Source organism: Heterocephalus glaber, unplaced genomic scaffold (genome assembly GCF_053883595.1).
Source record: "Heterocephalus glaber isolate CG9 unplaced genomic scaffold, H.glaber_assembly_v1.0 deba00001593, whole genome shotgun sequence".
NCBI lineage: Eukaryota > Metazoa > Chordata > Mammalia > Rodentia > Bathyergidae > Heterocephalus > Heterocephalus glaber.
The window spans coordinates 10,423,565-10,442,617 of record NW_028258368.1 but is presented as its reverse complement, the minus strand read 5'-3'; the positions used below and the strand labels follow the sequence as shown (position 1 = coordinate 10,442,617).

General features: G+C 45.5%; 1 protein-coding gene and 1 long non-coding RNA gene across 4 annotated transcripts in view; one reads left to right on the top strand and one right to left on the bottom strand.

Annotated features, from left to right (window-relative positions):
• The window catches only part of Rps6ka2 (ribosomal protein S6 kinase A2), a 388,980-nt gene that overhangs the window by 200,984 nt on the left and 168,943 nt on the right, over nucleotides 1–19,053 (bottom strand). The window lies entirely within an intron of this gene.
• Nucleotides 1,677–3,157, top strand: LOC147823341 (uncharacterized). Its single transcript, XR_015444054.1, has 2 exons — nucleotides 1,677–1,910; nucleotides 3,032–3,157. It is a non-coding gene; the product is annotated as an uncharacterized LOC147823341 (long non-coding RNA).

Sequence of the window (19,053 nt, the reverse complement as noted above, 5' to 3'; positions counted from 1 at the left end):
CCAGGAATGCATTGCCATCGCAACAGTCACCATGTACTGGTTAGCCTATTAACCTCATGTGCCACCAGTGCCAATGCCATTAAATCCACACTACCATCCAAACCCCATTGCCCATCCCTATGTGTCCATGAGCCTCACCTTCCACACACATGAGCTTGCACTGCACTCTGCCAATGGCAAGGACAACAGCTCACCCTGTCCCACACCCTCCACCTTTAGATGGTCTATAGAGCTTTCAACAGGACTTTTTATTCATGCATGTCCTGATTTTCCAATAAGATGAAACTTTCTTCTATAAAATCCTTAGCATTTTATAACTATTATGCCACTAACAATATTTTAACATGTTTTCTAGTAAGTGGTTTTTCTGTTAGCTTCCCTGTTACATTGCCTAGGATTACCCTTCTCATCTATGCAGGACAATGTTCCCATTTCAGGCCATTGTCACCCAAATCAAGGAAGGGATTATGGAGTTGGCTGAATTCCAGGCCTCATGGCACCTAATGAGGGAAGAGTGGTGCAAGGTGCACACAGAGCAGATATCCTGGCTGCTTTGGTGGATGCACTACCCAGCTGCAGGGCTGTTTCTAGCCTTGTCTCATGTTGACTCTTGTGACCAGAAGCGCCTTAGCACAGATTTCAGAATTGTCTTCACACATCACTTCCACAGGCAGATCACCATGGAGCTTAGAAATTGTTCTTACGATTTTTTGTTCTTATTGTTCTTTAAGTTAGTGTTATGAAAACAGGCCTTTGTGACCCTTACAAAAGTCTGGTAGGCTGCTGTTTTTCTTAAACACCAGGGGATATATTTGCATGAGGAAGACTCTTGGTGGCAAGCTCATTCTTGTTGTTGGAAATTTCAAAAGACTCACAGTTGATGCACAATTGATTTAATTTCCCTCCTTAGCCATGATACTGGGCAAAGTCCCTTTCTGCTCATGCAGGTGAATGAGAGATCCCCCGGGATTTCTATTTTAGGGTCCCTTATAGGAGATCTTTCATTGCCACTTTCTTGTTCACAGACACTAGCACACCAATATAAAATTTGCATGGGGACTAGGATATACAAAGGTAGTGTGGTCTCAGGATATCTGAAGGCAGAGGGGAGTGGGGTGGGAAGAGGATCCATAGCATCATCCCTGGTTCACTACTACATTTTTAGGGTCAAGAAATGACATAACCTGCATTTGCTGTGGCTAGCCTCAGACATGTGCAGTGGCCTTAAAATGATATTGTGGACTAAGAAAAATCAATCAGCATGTCTGCACCAATGGGGTCCTGTGGTGGCTAGAAAGCTACATTGCTAGTTTCAAACTCACCCATCCCCCTTCCCTCCATTCTAAGTGATTTTGCCTCTGGAGCTGTCCTTACAGAAGGCCTCTCCAGAGGATCACGGAGAAGACTGCAAGAAGCAGTTTGGGCAGTTTGTAAGAATTTGAGGTGGGTGCACAGAGCCCACAGGCTGAGGGGGGTTGGGTTTAGCTCTGAATAAGCCATTGGGGGAGCGTTTTGCTTTCAACACATCTCTGTTCAAAGATCCCTTGACTGCTTGTTATGAGTTATATCTAGCTGTCTGCAAAGCCTCACAGGTTCATAAGTGGGCCTTTGGGGAGATGACTGGATCATGCGTGAGTGACACTAGATCATGAGCATGTGATACTGCATTAGTCAGTCCACTGATGCATTTATACCTGGGTGTGATGTTGGAAGGTGAAGGTTGTTGGGAGGAGATGGGTCACTGTGGGTATGGCCTGGAAGAGTATATATTACAGATATCCCTCCTACTCCCTCGACTCTACTCTGCTTCCAGCTTGTCATGCCACGGGCTCTTTCTCCTCTGCCCTGCTCTTCTGCCATGCTGCCCTGCCTTAGAGCCATTTGATTATGGACTGAAACCTCCATAAACTGTGAGTAAAATAAACCTTCCTCTTTAACTCACGGTTTGTCCCAGGAATAAGAAAGTAACTAAGACGCTGCTGGGTGTGACGGAGATGTGTCATAATGTCACTAGATAATCAATCACTTTTGCCAGCTCCTGACTACTGCTGCCGAAACTGAGGCTGTCACCAGAAAATGCCAGTGTTTTCTCAGATCACTGTGCTGCACAGGGGTAAACACATTAGAGCCCTCATCTCTTGCCTTCAGAGTGTTATTTTTCCTACTTTATCTCATAGTTACATCTTAATATATGTTGCTTTTTTTGGCTAAAAGCAGAACATATCCTCTACTTCTAGATGACCATCTGCAACCATTTATACAATTCAGCAAGTACAGAAAAGCGTATCATGTGGGCAGGAAAGTTTTTTTTACACAATTATGCAATTATTTCAGTACACAGCATTATGTAAGTGTACCTGTATGACAGGTTGTAATAAGAATATAATCAGATTTGTAGTTGACTTTCCTTATGTATTTCTGTACTTTGCAATGGATCTGCAATGTTTGCTTAGTTTAACATTTTATCTGTAGCAGACAATTCTGTACAGACAGACAAAGAACACAAGGAAAGCTATGAATGCTTTTATTTGAAAGAAAAACTTCCTTAAAGTTCTTTACCTGTCACTTTGAAATACTGGTGACATCATTTGACGATAATCAACTGGGCCATATAGTACTAAGTTTGCTTAGAATCCACAAAGATCACAAAAGACCTTCTGCAAGACTCTTGGATGTTCTATCCTGACCGGCTGGTCAGTGATAACTGTGACATTTAGGTGGTGATGTATGGCTCATAAGATGCATGTACACATTATGGTAGCTGACTATTCTGTTCAGTCCTTTGTAAGGACCATTTCTCTGAGTCCATTTGAGTGGACCAGCATATCTGATGTTATGGTTTATATCTAAATGTCATCCAAGAGCCTCATGCACCCATAGGAGAGACTTTTACAAAGTAATTGGATTATGGAGATTATAGCTGACTACTGTCAGGAGGTGGGATCTGACAGACGAGGTGGGTCACTAGGGGTGTGGACTGGAAGGGTTTCCTTCTGTCCTGGCTTTTCCCTTCACTTTCTCTGTTTCCCAGCTCCCAGGTCTTGAAGGAGCTTTCCCTCTGCCATGTCCTTCTGCTATGCTGTCCTGTCTTGGAGCCAAGGGACCATGGACTGAAACCATGGCAAAGTGTGAACCAAAATAAACCTCTCTTCCTCTAGTTGTGGGTGTATAGTATTTTGTCCCAACAACAAGGAAAGTGACTAGGACCCCTGGCTCCCTAAATGTACATAATGTGTGGTGATGACAATTAGTGACTATGCTACTCATTTATAGATTTACTAACTGCTTTTTACCGTTACTTTATAATCCTTTTACTTACAAAACCAAGCTTACTGTAAAACACTCTGCCACATGGTACTAAGGTTTACCAGAATGCACTCTGTCCTTAAGTGACAAATGACTGCTGCATGTGTCTGTGTGTGTATACTGGCTCTGTCACCAGTTGTGCCCAGCTGTCCAGGGTACAGGTGTGAGTTTCCAAGCTGTGGGAGGGGGCAGAAGTTTATCAGTTTACAGTTAACTGGTCTCCACACTCCACTGATACCAAGGGAGGCTGATTGGAAGGTGCAGCACTGGGGACATGCCACTGGGAAGAAAACTGCTACCAATGGCCCATGACAAGCCATTGGTGTAAGACCTGCCCCGGTGTCAGTGATGACACTCAGTAGTAACATCTGTGTACCTCAAGCCAGTGCAATGAGGTGAATGATGCCATATATACCAAGCAGCACAAATCAGTCAGGACACATAAAAGGCCAAATTTCGGAACTTGTATAACCATCAGATCAGCTCAGCCATGCAAGCCTCCTGGGGACTCGCCTGCCTAGGGCTGGGGGCTAGTCACCCTGCAGAAGGAACTGAGACAGGGTTGGGCTGGGCTGGTGGGTTAATAACTGAAGGACAAACAAGGGAAATTCTAACTTCACATGAGAACAAATAAAAAATTAAGACTCTCTGAAAGAACTAAGATCCCTATTGCTTTCTTATAATTCAATATCTCTCACAGCTTTCAAACTGGTGGGAGCAATGTGGAGCACCCAGGCCTTCCATTTGCAGCTGGTTTGGAGAACACTAAGATTCTATCCGGTCAGGTGGATGCACACAGTGACCTAGGACCACAGGAAGCAGAATGTACACAGATGTACAAAGAGATATCCAGGGCCACCTGCACCCCTGCCAGCTCCATGGAATTCCTGAGGAAGCATGGAGAAGGGCCCTGGCCCATCATGCCTGTATGTATGACAAGAACAAGGTGGATTTCCTCACACCATGCAGTTCTTGAACTGAGGACTACAGTCACCTAAGATGCAGCCCCTGGCATGCAGAATCCCTCTGCCAATACACATTGACTTGAGCAAAACAGAGCAGCCAGGAAGAGCTGGAGAGATGGAAAGACATGTGCAAAGCCTCCTGATTTCAAGATATTCTCAATCTTGGTTTGAGAGGAATAAATTCATTTACACAGGAAGTGTGAGTGTGGTACCCTGGGATTTGAGTGAGGTGGGCAACAGCATCTCTGCTGCTCAGAGGCCAGAATTCAGCGAGGAGCCAGAAAGCTGTGCAGGTAATGCCAGCAGTCCTTGCAGGAAGACTCTGGCCTCTTGGGGCTGCCAGGCAGATTCAAGGACCCTGGTTGGCAGGTGACCTCTGGAGCCAATATTCTCAGTGTTTGGTTTTGTGAGACTTTATCAGATGCAGATACAGAAAGAAGAGGAAAGGACAACTACCCTGTTTTCAGGACCTGAGACCAGAGCTGGAGTCACCACTTGGGTGTAGGACACTCAAGTTGACCCGAGCTTTGCTCCATCATCTGCAAGACTGAAGAATGCAGTGATGGGCTAGCAAGATGCTAGGGGACAGCAGGGCCCAGAGCTGTGAACCACATCTATACATCTGCGTCCTCGTCTGAGCCTCACAAGGAAAACCAGAACCTTGTGTGGACTAGGAGACCACAGCCTGGGTCTGAAGGTCACTTCTCACTGGGAAACACTGAGCAAGAAGCAAAGCTGGACAGCAGGATGAGTGAACTCACACTGGTAAATGAACATTAGACAGTAAATAAGCACTTGTCTGGACATTGTTGATTTACTAAAAAGAACATTAGGAAAAGTTGCAACAGACACAAGGGAGAAACATGGCTTATTTTTCACAAGCATTAGGAAAATTCACCAAAAGATGGCGTAGATGAGACTCAGGTATATATAGCAATAACAACATTCTTCAGCTGTAGAAAAGGAAAGCTGCCAGCTCATTATTGTAACTAACAATGTGGACTGACCACTGGTTCCAAACACAGAACCTGGGAAGGCTGGGCAACACAAGGGGTGATCCACGGGCAAAACTCAGACAAAATATAATTAACAATAACTCACTATATATCTCAAAATGGTCAGAAGCGAGGAATTTGAATAGACTCACCATAAAAAAATGATAAAAGTTTGAGGCGATAGATATGCTAATTGCATGTATATGCTATGCAATGCAATGTATATATGAATCAATGTATATATGTATGTATCAAAGCATCGCGCACCCATAAGTATGTATGGATATTATGTGTCAAAAACAATTTAGAAAAAGAACAGGGACTTTTTAGGATACCCAGGAAGGAGGGATTAGTGCTATTACTGTAATGAGCTTATGAGTTGTGGAAGGTCCTCAGTACACTTAGCACATGACAAAGGGAAAGGGATCTACCAGAGCTGGGCTGTGGGATTTCTAATAAAGGAACATGCAGTCAGTGTCCAAAGTGGAAAGAGGTAAAGTACAGATGGACATTGGTCTCAGATGCTTAAGAAAATATTGTTCAATACAGGGCCATGGAGGAAGCACTGTTTCTGAGGTACAAAGTCACACAAATATGTCTGTGAGGCCTTGTGACAGAAAAGCAGAGCCATATACTGAAAGAGGCCAAGAGGATGAGTCCACCACTCAGGGCCAGGCTGACTGAGACTTCCCCGTAGGATCTGTGTGTGGGGAGTGGGCAAGTGTCCTGAGTCTGCACTTGCTAGGTGTGCACTACAGGTCAGTCGCTGTGCCCAGAGCTCCCTGCACCTGTCCCATGCCCCGCAAACATCAGCCATGGCACATAGGAGGGGACTGATGCTGTGACTCTGCCTCCTGCTACATGCCTTCCTCCCATGTCCTGCCCACTCTTTATTCTGCAAACTCCAGGAATGATAACAGTGGAGGCCGGGCAGCATCAACGAGTCCAAGACAACTTCCAATTACACACTGAAGTTTTCTCAGAGGAAGAGCCTAAACTACTCAGTATGCCACCTTCTATTGTAGGATGGCCTGGAAACCCTGACTAGACCATCCCAGGGGCCAGGCAGTGGAAGGCACTGATAACAGCAAAACCTGCAAAACGAGGGTTTTTCTGAGCAACTCCCTAGTGTAAGACACTGAAGACAGCAATGGTCCCCATACAGTAGGAGTCTGGTGTCTTCCAGCACAAGAGAGGCTCATGGTGTTAAGTTGGCAGATCCCACTTGCATTCACCTATGGGGAACTTGCTGGTCGGTGCAGTCCTGAGCACTGAGGCACTGCTCTTCCCCGTCCCTCAACACTGTCATGAGTAAAGACCCTGAAGCATTGCTGTACCATGCCCTGAGGAGGGTCAGGTGGACAGAAACCAAGTGCTCACAACCCTGGACACAGGCCACTGTGTGGGTAGGTTCTTGGAGGAGAGGGGAAGCATTTCTGCAGAGGCATTTGCCATGGGAGCACACTAGGTCACAGAAGACCAGACTCACTCACCGCTATGCCCTTTTCCAGAGGTCAGTGTGTGGCCCTGAAAGCTCCTGGGAGAGACGATGCACCTTGGGAACATGCCCTGTCATGTGGCTGAGCAACCAAGCAGCACTGGCCACAGACAATGTGCTTCCCCTGAGCCATACACCTTTCCCAGAATTCCATATAGGTCTCCTCTCTGAGGACCTGGCTGCAGGGAACTTTCCATGCCCACCAGTCTCCCCTTTCTCATCCCCACTGCAGGTGAAGATAAAGCAACTTCCTTTACTCAAGGCTTTTATGGTATTTTGAAATGCGTGGTCAGAGTTGTCAGCTGAGTATACAGATTGGACAGAAATTCAAAACAAAGCGTTAATGATGCAGGAAGAAAAGAAAGTCAAATGTGCTAAAAATATTAAGACAAAAGTGCCAGTTCCTAGTTTCAGCCCTATTAATTAAAAACAAAATTAAAATTGTATAGGATCACTCATTAAGTCTTTAATTTATACAGGCTGACAAGCTAACACCACTGACAACCTCCCCTCGCTGCACCCTATAAACCCCATGCAGGGCTGGGAGCTCTGGAGAGGGCAGGGGGTTGTCCACAGAGGGATGCTGTCTGCAGGATGGTGGAGCCACAGCTGCAAGGCCCACAGGCTCAGAAAGGATGGGCAGTTGTGTGTCACGTGAGGATGTTTCCAACAATGACAGGCCACATCCAATTATACCACCTGGTGATGTCATGGCTGACTTGGTTTGTGTAAGCACATGCTATAATGCCCACACACTGATGGAGTAGCCTAACGAAACCTTTCTTGGAATGTATCCCTGCAACGCAAGCCTGGATTTGCTTCCAGATTTTGTTTTCTTCTTTTCTAAACAAAGGCTGCTGCCATAAAATGGGTTGTATTGAACGTCGACTCTGTGCAAGAAGGGACTCAGGCAGGAGGAGAAGGATGTGGTGGAGCCACGAGAGCATCACACTGAGGTAATCTGGTTACTTCCCAGCGCTGGCACTGGTTCCCAGGCTCTGTGGGTCAGAGAATGGAGACAGAAGTCTTGATCATTCTGGCCTGTGGCTCTAGCACTAATTGCACCACGAGGGCCAACTCAGCTTCCTGGGCTTTACTTCCTTTATGGGGATGGGAAGATGTTTACTCTTATGTTACTGGACGGTTATAAGAATTAAAGGAAATTAAGACTATAGGAGAATTAATTTTGTACACTGGAAGGCAGGGAGTAAGTATAAGGCACTGGTATTTCCTGTTAGAAGAACTGAGGAGTTTCCAATTCTGTTTTAATTTCTTTATTTACTCTTATGGGTTTATTTATATTTTGTGGTGCTGAGGTCCAACCCAAGGCCTTGAGCTTGCTAAGCAAGCTCTACTACAGAGCTATACCTTTAGCCCAGTCATGACATTTATAGATAACTGCCATAGATCAGATGGAAACATGATGCCATTTTTAAAAAGTAAAGAATCCATTATCTTCCTGCCCACAGATAATCCGGGCTGTTGTTTTCCCCCCGTGAATGAGTACGTCTAGTATCTCATTTTCTATTTGTGTGTCAGTGAGGGAGAGCGATAGATTATGGAACAAGCAGCGAAGTCCCTGCCTAACACACAAGACATCAGGCCGCCGTGGGTATCCTCTCCAGAAATCCAGTGGCAAATGAGATGAACAGATTCCTACCTCATTGGCACAAAGTCTATCTTCAAAAACATAAAGCAAACCAGTACTTATACAATTAATAGTTTAACCACAAGAAGGATGCATATTACAAAGAATAAATTTGGTGATGTGAATGTGGGTAATAGAAAACCCATCAAATTAGGACATCATGATAGATACTGTCTTACACCTGATTTCTCCACAGAGCATTGCTGATGGCTGCCTCATATCTTCATCATGTAGAGAAACACCTTTGCTCTGTTCCCCCATTTGGGTTTTTTAAAAATAAAAAATGCAGAATATAGTGTTCTTAAACAAAAATTATTAACTGATGTCTTATGGTGTTCGTAGAATACATCCACAAACATTGGAATATTGAGATAAAAGTCACAATAGCTTTGAGGTTAACGATCCAAACATCAGCTTTTTCCTGAAAGTATGAATCAATCTACATTCTTACCTGCAGAGTTGAAATATATTTCACAGAAAGATAGCTAGTAGTATTGTCTTTTTCAAAGACAATAATTTTTTTAAAATTGGCAATTTGTATGGCCAAAATTTTTACTATTTTAGTTTGCATTTATTTGATTAGTAGTAGTGCTTAAAATTATTTACTGGTTCCTTGTATCATTTTTCTATTTTGTACATTGTATCTGTGTCCTTTGCTCATTTTTTTCTATTAGAGTGTTGGTATTTTTCTTACTGTATTCTAAGAGAGATTTTGTACATTATGGTGTTTTGTTTTATTTTGTTTTACTCATTTATCTATCTGATTTCTTCTTGCAAGTTTTTTTTCTCTTTTATATGTACTCTTAGAAAGACCTTTCCCAGAAAGAAGGGAAATGAAAAATTATGAGAAATGGAAAAAATGGAAAGAAAGTCTTTGCAAATAGGGAAGGGTGGAGGGGTGAACGGAGTGCAAGGAATGGAGAAAAAATAAGAACCAAGATACATCATGTAAAAGTACAAATTCCCAATGAGAAATGTAAACATTATATAACTAAAATGTACCAATAAAAGAATTTAAAAAAAAGACCTTTCCCATTTTGAGTTCTATTAAATATTCAACTACATTTTCTTTATTATATGATTTAGTTATTTTTACTTAATTCCAGTCTATATTGAGTTTGTTTTGGGGTACAATATAAGGTGAGTATCTTCTTTATCCATTCCCAATTTTCGAATGTGCTTTATTGAGTTGTATAAAGCTGCTCCATGTTTGATGCCTATTTTAAGACACATTACACATTAAAGGACAACTTCAGGATGTTTATCTCCAGGGCAATGCCTCAGTACTTCTGCATCTCTTCTGGTGGAAGTCCTTGCTGTGTTTCTGACTTAATGGGGAGGCATCCAGTGAAATAGATAGGTAATTTATCATGTTATGAATATTTCATGCTTTATTATGTTACGAATATTTCTTAACTCCTACTTACTTAGTATTTTAAAATCTGAAATGGCCTAAAATTTTATGAAATTGATATTTTCACAAAATCTGTTGTGATTATCACAGGTGCAAGAATCCACTGCCTCGCCGGCATCTAATTCATTGTCATTTTTCTCCCTGGGATACTGCCATCCCAGGATTTAGCTGGAATTGTGGAGGATGCCCTTTTCAGTGAGGTAGGTTAACCTCTGATGGACAGGCAAAAGGCACATTTGATGCAGCCGTGGCAAGAACAAGATTGATGCTCACCCACCAGACCCCAAATCATCCCTGTGTTAGGCAGATGCTTTTTTGGAGGGCATGAGAACAGGCTGGGCCTGCAGATCTCATGCCCACATCATGGCAGTGTTCATTTTCCCATTTGAAAAAAAGTCACTTAGCATTTTGAGGGGTCATTTGTGTATCAACACCAATAAATTAGCACCAGTTCCAAGGGCATAGAGATATAACAGGAGACCAAAATGAAACACAGAAGAGAAGATTGATTTGTTATTTAAGCCCATCAGGTGAACACATTTCCTCTGGAACCAACACGTTCCAAGAGCCACCTGTGCTGTTCTGGCTCACAGTGTGAATGTGAGAACAAACTGAAGAATAAGTAAAATGCAGTGATGACCTGCAATGCACGTGAATGTAATCAGACATGAGCGTGGCTTATGTAGCATGTGCTTGCCTCTCTAAGTAGCTCACAAACCCAGTAATTCATCAAAACCCACTAAACCAGATGAATTACTGTAGTCTGAAATGTGTTCTCAAATTCATATGTTGAAGCATTGATCCTCGGTATTGCAGAATGTGACGGTATTTGGTGATAAGGCCTTCAAAAGTGACTAAATTAAAATGGGTTCACAGAGGTAGACCCTAATCATATTTGATGGACATCTGGACACACAGACACCAGGGATGCATGTTCATAGAAGGACAATCATGTGAGAACATGGCCAGGAAGTGCTGTCTGCAAGCCAAGAGTGGGACCTTGGAAGAAACCAGCCTTTCAGCCTCCAGAACTGTGAAGAAACTAATTTCTGTTTTTGAAACTGCCCAGCCTGTGGCACTTAGTTAGGGAAGCCCAAGCAGATTAATGCATCAGCAGAAAACTGAGCACATCCTACTTTTCCCCTCACCAAAGACCTGAAATCAAGAAACAAAAACCAATACATAATCTTACTCCATCCTCTCAGAGCACAAGAAGAAGAACTCTCTGCTAGGTCAGCTTTGCTTTAACGAAGATCCTAAGCACAGTGAGAAAAGACAGCTACAGACAGAGTTCAAAAATCTGGACTCACAGTTGTATGGGTCTCATCACCTCCCACACCTTGGCTCCCCCTTAGAATGCAGACTTTGTACCCTGGCAAAGCCCAAAGCCAGGGCACTGCATACTGTAATGCCAACCTCTACCCTGGCCAGTGGGTCCTTCAGGGAAGACCCAGCTTTGCCCAGTGCACAGGAAGACATAGAAAGCATTAGACCCCACTGGTTGCTTAGTTTGTCACCTCTCCTAAAGGAATTCCTTATTTTCCCCAAAGCCTCGCAGCCAGACAGTCAGGAACTTTATTCCTACAGTCCCTCCAGTTTAGAAGCAGGTGCAGAGTCTTTTCTGTGGGGCCTTGGGGAGGGTCCTCGGTCAGGGGAGAGGATTCAGGCAGGAGAGGGAGAAGAAGCAGGCATGGGGACCTGGGGCTGCCAGGCCAGCTTATTCACTGCTGCAGACAAGGAGGAACTACCCCAACTTCCCCCACTTTCCTCACTCATTCTTATGCCAGGCAGGTTGAAGTCCTCTCTGCTCCTCATAAATTCACAAACTGCTTCATTCCTGCATTGTTCAGAACACCTTTTAGGCATCGTAAGTGTGCTTCTGCCTCCCATGCAGAACCAGGTTCTTCTAAAATTGTATTCCTTTCTTTCTTGCGGCTGTGTGTGTGTGTGTGTGTGTGTGTGTGTGTGTGTGTGTGTGTGCTAGCACCTGCACGTAAGGGAGTGAACCCAGGGGGTTCCTTTTTTATTTTACTTTGAGACAAGGTCTTGCTAAGTTACCCAGTCTGGCCTCAAACTCACAATTCTTCTGCCTCAGCTTCCCCAGTAGCTGGGATTACAGGCTTGTGTCACTGGCTTAAATCTGTATTCTTCAAGACTGCATTGCAAAATCCTAGGAAATCACATTCTTCAACAATTCAGCTCAGAGTACTCTCTTCTCTAATGAAGTTTAATTTTACATAAATGCCATAAATGCAAAATAAAACAACCCTCAGTTTTCTCCCTTCAATTCTTCCCTTGGTCATTTCACATAAGAAACTTTGGTGATCCTGGATAAGGTTTCTGCTCTGTGTCTTTCCCAACAGGAGAGAATTTTCATGTAGACTCAGTAATGTGTAAAGGCAGAAAATGACTGTGATTCTGTTGTGCTTGGGATCCAAATGTCCCCTGAAGGCTTGCAGTGTTGAAGGCTTTGTTGCCAGCTGATGGGACTTGGGGGAGCTGAATAGAGCATGAAGGCTCTGACTTCATCAAGGGGATTGATCCACTGTGGAGCTTAGTAGCTAAATGGACTGTTAGTGACCTAACAGTGGGTCACAGGGTCATGTTCTTGGGACTATATCTTATTCCTGACTCTCCACTCTTCCTCTTCCTCCTTCTCCTCCTTCTTCCCCCTCCCCCCGTCTCTCTTTCTGTCTTTCTCTCTCTGCTTCTGGCTGCTATGAGATGAGAAGCTCTCCACCACCATGCCCTGGGCCATGATATTTCTCCCTCACCACAGGCCTAAAGTAATTGAGGCATATCACCATGTACCGAAACCTCTGAAACTATGAGTCAAAACAAACTCTTCCTGTTTAATCTGTGTGTGTTAGGTACTTTGTCATAGTGACAGAGAGCTGACCATCACAGACTCATCCTAGGGAAGGACCAGGGGAGGTGGGAGAGGGAATGACAGGGGTGGGAGCTTCACAGAGACCATGGGACCTTCCTCAGACTGTCATTAGCAGGGGGGAAGAGGAGGCCTCCAAACTTTGGATCTTCTAGCTCTAACTTCCTGTGTCTTCTGCTTCAGTCAGTACCCCAACATACTTTACAGTTGTGGCCAAATGCACAGCAGACTCTGGGAGGGGGGTAATGAGAATTGAACTGGGGGCCATTACACTGAGCAACACCTTCAGCCCTGTTTTATTTTTAATTTTGTGGTGGGGTCTCGCTAAGTCACTAAGTTGCCTAGGCTGGGCTCCAACTTGCAATTATCCCACCACAGCCTTCCAGAGTGCTGGGATTAAAGGCATGTGCCACCACCCCTGGCTCAAACATTTGTTGACCGTGGAAAAAAGTTTGGCATAAAAGTTTTAAAATCCTAGAAATTATGAATATTTGGATGCCTGTTTTCCAATGAATTTATTATTTATTAGAATGACATTTTAAGCATGGTCACTAGGAGATGAAACCATATTTATTTACAAAAAATATTAATTCTATAGAATTTAATTAAAGTATGTACCCTGGTTGTCCAACTACCCACATGAATAGGTAACAAAATGGTAAGCCTGGAGACCAAAACTACAGATGACTTAGTGGAGATACTGCTTTTTAAGTCACAACACACATGGAACAAAATATTTTTACTTAAATTGGGTGATGTAAAACAGTGCAAATCTAGAAAAAAGGGACAAGGCAGATCAGGCAGGACACAGCCAAAGAAAACTGAGAAGTAAAACAGGGCTGCCTGCAGCCACGGCATGGGCCAGGCTACAGCCAGAGACTGACCCAGGAGGCTCTCAGCCTTGCCGTAGCTGCCAGGCCTCCCCTCAGTAGTCCATAAGGCCTGTCTGGAACAGGCATGACCCAGAGGCTTGAGTAGGGACTGCTCTGCTGTGCATCAGCCCCGAGTCTTCCACTTCCTTTAATGCACTTCTGCTCTAAGTCAGTCTCTGTTTTACAGCGAGGAACAGATACGGCAGGAGAGTGAGAAAATATACCAAGAGAAAGAGCAGGGCTGTGAATTGGCACCAGAGCTGAGGAATGCTGTATTTCCACAACACACTCCAACCCACGGATGTTTGGGAACTGCAGCAACTGCATCCAGACTGAGGAGTCATCTGGGCCTAGGAATCTGAGGCCACATTCCAAGATGTAAGGGTTCATGGGCTGGCTGCACAGTTGACTTCTATTATTTCCTAACACGATCACTCTCATTTCCCAACCAAAGCAGAAGACACAGTTATTGCTCCAAGGTGCAAAGTTAAGAACTAAACCATTGGTCCCCTGGGAACCATGCCTATTCCTGGCTCAGGACCCAGGCCCAGTCTCCTCAGCAGCACCTCTCCACCAGTGTCTTGCACCCTTTGTCCAGTCTCTCTCTCACGTCCACTGCTGGCCAGCACACCCCAGCAAGGCAGAACTTTCCTTCTGCCGGTAGCACCCAGGTTTCCACATCTCAGTTCCTCTTTCTCATAGATTCTCTGCCATAGGACCAGGCCTTTCCTGTGTTTCTGCTCTGGAATTTGCTCTTGGTGGCATCTCTATCCCCAGGACTCAGGGATGGAAAATTCACCCCCACATCTGGCCTTCTGGGATGCTGAAGGCACCAACTTTAGTGTCCCCTGCTAAGGATCGCTTGTCCCACAGCACCACCTGCAGCAGGGACCACCAACTCATGACCCTTGCCTCCCGTGCTCTGCACCCCATCATCTCTCCTGAAGGCTCAGGTCAGGTGTCCATCTTATGACACCAAATGAGAGCGCAAAAGATTAGTGGCTCATTGTTAGGTTGCTGAACAGTAGAATCTAATTCATCTTATGTTTTCAGATGCTGCTTTTCTGCTTAAGCTACAGGTAATTTACTCAAGGAATGGGTTTCAGAATAAACTTCCACTTATTATAGGCAATAAATTGTACCAGATTTCTCCTTTCCTCTTCATTAATGAATTGAGTAACATAAAAAGCTCAATTAAAGATAAAGAATCATGGATCATTTTGTTCTTTTTAGTTGCTTTAATTTAATAAAACTTTGCTATTGCATTGTTCCAGTGGGGAAACAGAGTATTATTGCCTTCTCTTCCTGGCTCTGATTCACACTGAGCTAACATCATAAATACTAGAGGTGTTGTGTATGTGTCCGTATACACGTGTGTGCATGTATGTGCATGTATATGTGCATGTGTATGTTCACCCAGCTCTATCACAGCCTACAGCCCTGCCAGCTGTAGAGGGTGCCAGCCATGCAGGCCATGGTGGGAGGCAGAGAACCAATAGCCCTGGGCAGGAAGGGCGGTGGCAGGAGGTCAGGGTGGAGCTTTCTTACTCTCACCAACCCCAAATCCAGAATAGAGAAGGAGACATAATGGGGACCTGCTGAATAAGAAGAACTTCAAGATGGAATGGGAGCTCTGGGTAGACCCCAGTGACAATGACACAAAGGAGCAGAGGCCATCTTCCAACCAGAACAGTGGAGGAGCCCCCAGGCTCAGAGGACCCTCTCTCAAGGGTCCTCGGCCATATCCAGCAAGCACACAAGCCCAGAAGTGATCCATCCCAGCCATCAGTATCCTTGTCTAATTCCTGCTTCTATGGGTCCCAGGTAGGCATTTGAACCCTGGCTTTTATAAGTGCAATTTTACAGGCCATTCACCCTAAGTTCAAAGGGTGACAAAATCAACAAGAAAATGAAAGGAGAGCCTCTGGGCAGGTCAGCCAGCTGGGAACAGGCTTTCTCCCAGGCCTGGGGCCGGGGCAAGTGGAGTCACTCTCAGGTCCCCGCTGGATCAGCCTTCATGAGGCCCACAGTGTCGTGCCTGTGGCAGAGACAACCAGTAAGACGGAAGGACATACCACCCTGTGCCCACACAGGCACATGCCTCTGCAGCACACTGCAGTGGGGACAAGGAAAGTTTTAAAATGTGTAAGTTATATGTGATTGTAGGGTCTTCATTTGGGAGAAAACTTTGCAATGGTCCACCCAAGCAATGGGTAAGCAAGAATAAAACATTTATTTCTTGGGTCAATTAAAATCTATAGGCCATATTCCCTGGTCCTAGGGATATGAAAATATGTTTTTAAATTATCTTATTAGTTTAGATAATTAGTTCTAAAGTTACCTAATTAGTTTGAGTGATTAGTTCTTAAATTACCTTATTATGTAGCCATATAAGAAATTGGATTTCAATTGGAATAAATCAATCAATGACTCATATTTCCCTCCACTCATCAATACACCTTTCTTTTTCTAGCAGTGCCCCACTGTCAGGGAAATCAGTGTCCCTGTCCCTGGTCATTGTGGAGGCATGCATGCTATCAAGGCATCTCCTGTTGAAGACTACAGAAAAGAAGATGCATGCTAGAGCTTCATGAATCCAGAGCCCCGATTGCAAACCTGGGATGTAAGAGCTAATTCCTGTCCTACCAGGAGGCCGAGAGTGAACAGGTGTCCATGGAGAGTGGCAGTATCCAGGGCAACATGCAGGTGTATGAGATGGAGCAGCTGATGACACATCTTAGATGGTCGGTATGCTGTGGAGGTAGTCAAAGATGGCCAGTGCTATAAGACAGCTGAGGAAAGAGGACAAGGGAGGGGGCAGCACTACACTCTGGGGCCTTGAGGGCATTGCTTTACAGTCTTGGGTGGAGGGGTAAAGAGAGCCGGCACCTGGAGCAACTCATGAGCTTTCCCAACCATGTAGAGTCAGGAAGGGTCACATTCAGCAGGTACCAGCACTGCCCCGAGGAAACAGGGAGTGGTCAGGACCGTGGTGACCGGGAGGGCCATCCTACAGGCCCCTACACTGTGCACAGAAGTCAGAGCCCAATCAAGTTGCTAGGAATGAAGTTCATTACCAGATATGTGGAGCCACTCAAACTTGCCTGCCAAGGGAGCATCTGGCACACAGTGCACCCATCACTTAGTGGACTCCTGAGCTCCTCTACCACCGCAGCTGTGGGGGCCAAGGTGACCTGGACTGAGCTGTAAAATCCAAGCACAACTGTGTGACCTCCTGAGACTCCAGTACCCGCCCCGCCACCTGCCAGACAAAGTAGACCTGACATACATGTCAGACCCATGGCCATCGTCCTCTGACAACACAGCCAACCCATCAGTCTTCTGTCCTGGTCTTCATGGCTTAGCTTGGGCTCTCCTCTGTGCCACCTCTGCCTAGAATGACTTGGCTCTAAAAACTACAGTAACAAAAGTCAGGATTCAAGATGGTTCAGTGGCACATGCCTGTAACCTCAGCATGTTGGGAGGCTGAGGTAGGAGGGTCACAAGTCTAAGTATCACTTGAGCAACTTAGTGATTAATAAGACTCCCCCTCGCCCTGCACTTTATCAGCATGCAGTAGGTCTATGTTCTACCAGGAATCATTAGCCGCTCCCCCCCAGCCATGCTTATTTGCTGGATCCACATCTAGCCATGGCTCTGGTACCATGCATGCTGGGACAACACTACACTACTTCCTTCTCCAGTGGCTTGAGCAGAAAGAGAAGGACAGTGGGGATAGTGGATGTAGGCATGAGCAGGAAAGATGGCCTGAGCCCAGGGCAAGACAGCAGCTGGGGACACATGCTGGGGCTGGTCTGTGCCTTGACCCTGTGCTATCACAGCAAGCTCTACAGAAGAGAGATGATGGGTAGAGAGTCTTGCTGTACCTGGAGCAGCTCCTGCTCTATGGAGCTCCATAGAGACAGCAACTCCTCAATATGTTTCCATCCCTTTGGTGGCCATGCAGCAGTACAGCCACTGCAGTAGCAGAAACCACTCTTGTCCTGATTTTTTTTTTTTTTTGTACCGGGGATCGAACTTGGGACCTTGTGCTTTCGAGGCAGGCGGCAGAACCACTGAGCTAAATCCCCGGCCCCCTTGTCCTGATCTTGATGGGTCCCCAGTAGCAAGGGCAGGCACTCAACAGCTTCATCTCATGAGCCCTGATGAGGAGACTGAGCTGCAAAGTGTGCTGGAAATACATATGTGTCCATAACTGAGTGCAGAGCTTGGTGTTCAGTGTAGATGGATTGTTTGCATATTCGTGGTCTAGAGAACAATGGGCACCTCACCTGTAGTGGGGCAAGCTAGGAGGCCAGAGGAACTTTCTACCTCCAATGTGAAAGAAGTGGAAGAGGTAGTGTGGAGGAAAGGCATCAACTAAAAACTCTTCAAATCTATTGGAATTTACCTGACCTCACACAGTTTACTGTGTTTTTTGGCTGCATGAATCCAACCATTCTTATTGCTAAGATGTGGGTTGTTCACCTTTGATTTTCTGTGCTGAAGAGCAAACAGGATGTTTTGGCACTTGGGAACATTGAGGTCAGGGCAGCAGCCTCTCTGTGGCCTTGTGGCTGGGGATCCGAGCTCTCGGCAACATATTATTAGTGTTGGCTCAGAATTCTATGCTCAGAGGCGCACACCTGCCTTTCAGTACAATTGCTCTTAGATTATACGTCTTTTCAAAGGTGACTCAGCCCCTCCCAGCAGGCATGAGACCTGGGAAATACATCCCAGGAGATTCAGCTGCCACCCACCTTTGGGGCAGCTCAGTCCAGTGTGGAAGCCACTGCACAAGATCAGCACAACACCACAAAGCCTCGAGGGGTAGACAGCTGCTCACATGGAGCCCTCAGTGCCCTTAGCTGGGGACAGGGCAGTGAGGTCCCTCTCAAGAACAAGGCCATGAAGCTTCAAGGAGGTTCATGATGTTGAGGGCCAACTGCTTAAATGGAGGAATCTACACGTTAGTTCTTGCAGGATCTGACTCCATCTCAGCCCTTTGCTCTCCAGATTCAAACCCAGAAGCCCTCGAGCTCAGCTGTGTATAGGTATACAGACACACACACACACACACGCACACACGCGCGTGCACACACACACCCCTATGCCCATTTAAGCACAGGAACACAAGTGCAGTAACTTAGGGTGAGGAGCTACAGCAGGTGACTCAGAGGGGATACTTTCAAGGTGAAGTCTGCACAACCCAGATCCATGGGAATTGGCAGGGAATGGGGGATGGGCCCATATCTCAGCACACAGAGACCAACCCTAGGAGTCCTCAGAGGCTCTGAACAATATACGTTGCTCCAGCTCAGGTTGGGACATGAAGAGGACAGTGCCACCCTAGCACAGGACTCCAGATACCCCAGACACCAGTGCTGTCAATGCTCCAGGTGCAGAGCCCTCCTCTTCTCCTCCCACCTGCACACCATCCCCTCTTGATCCTGTGGCTGGCCTGTGGC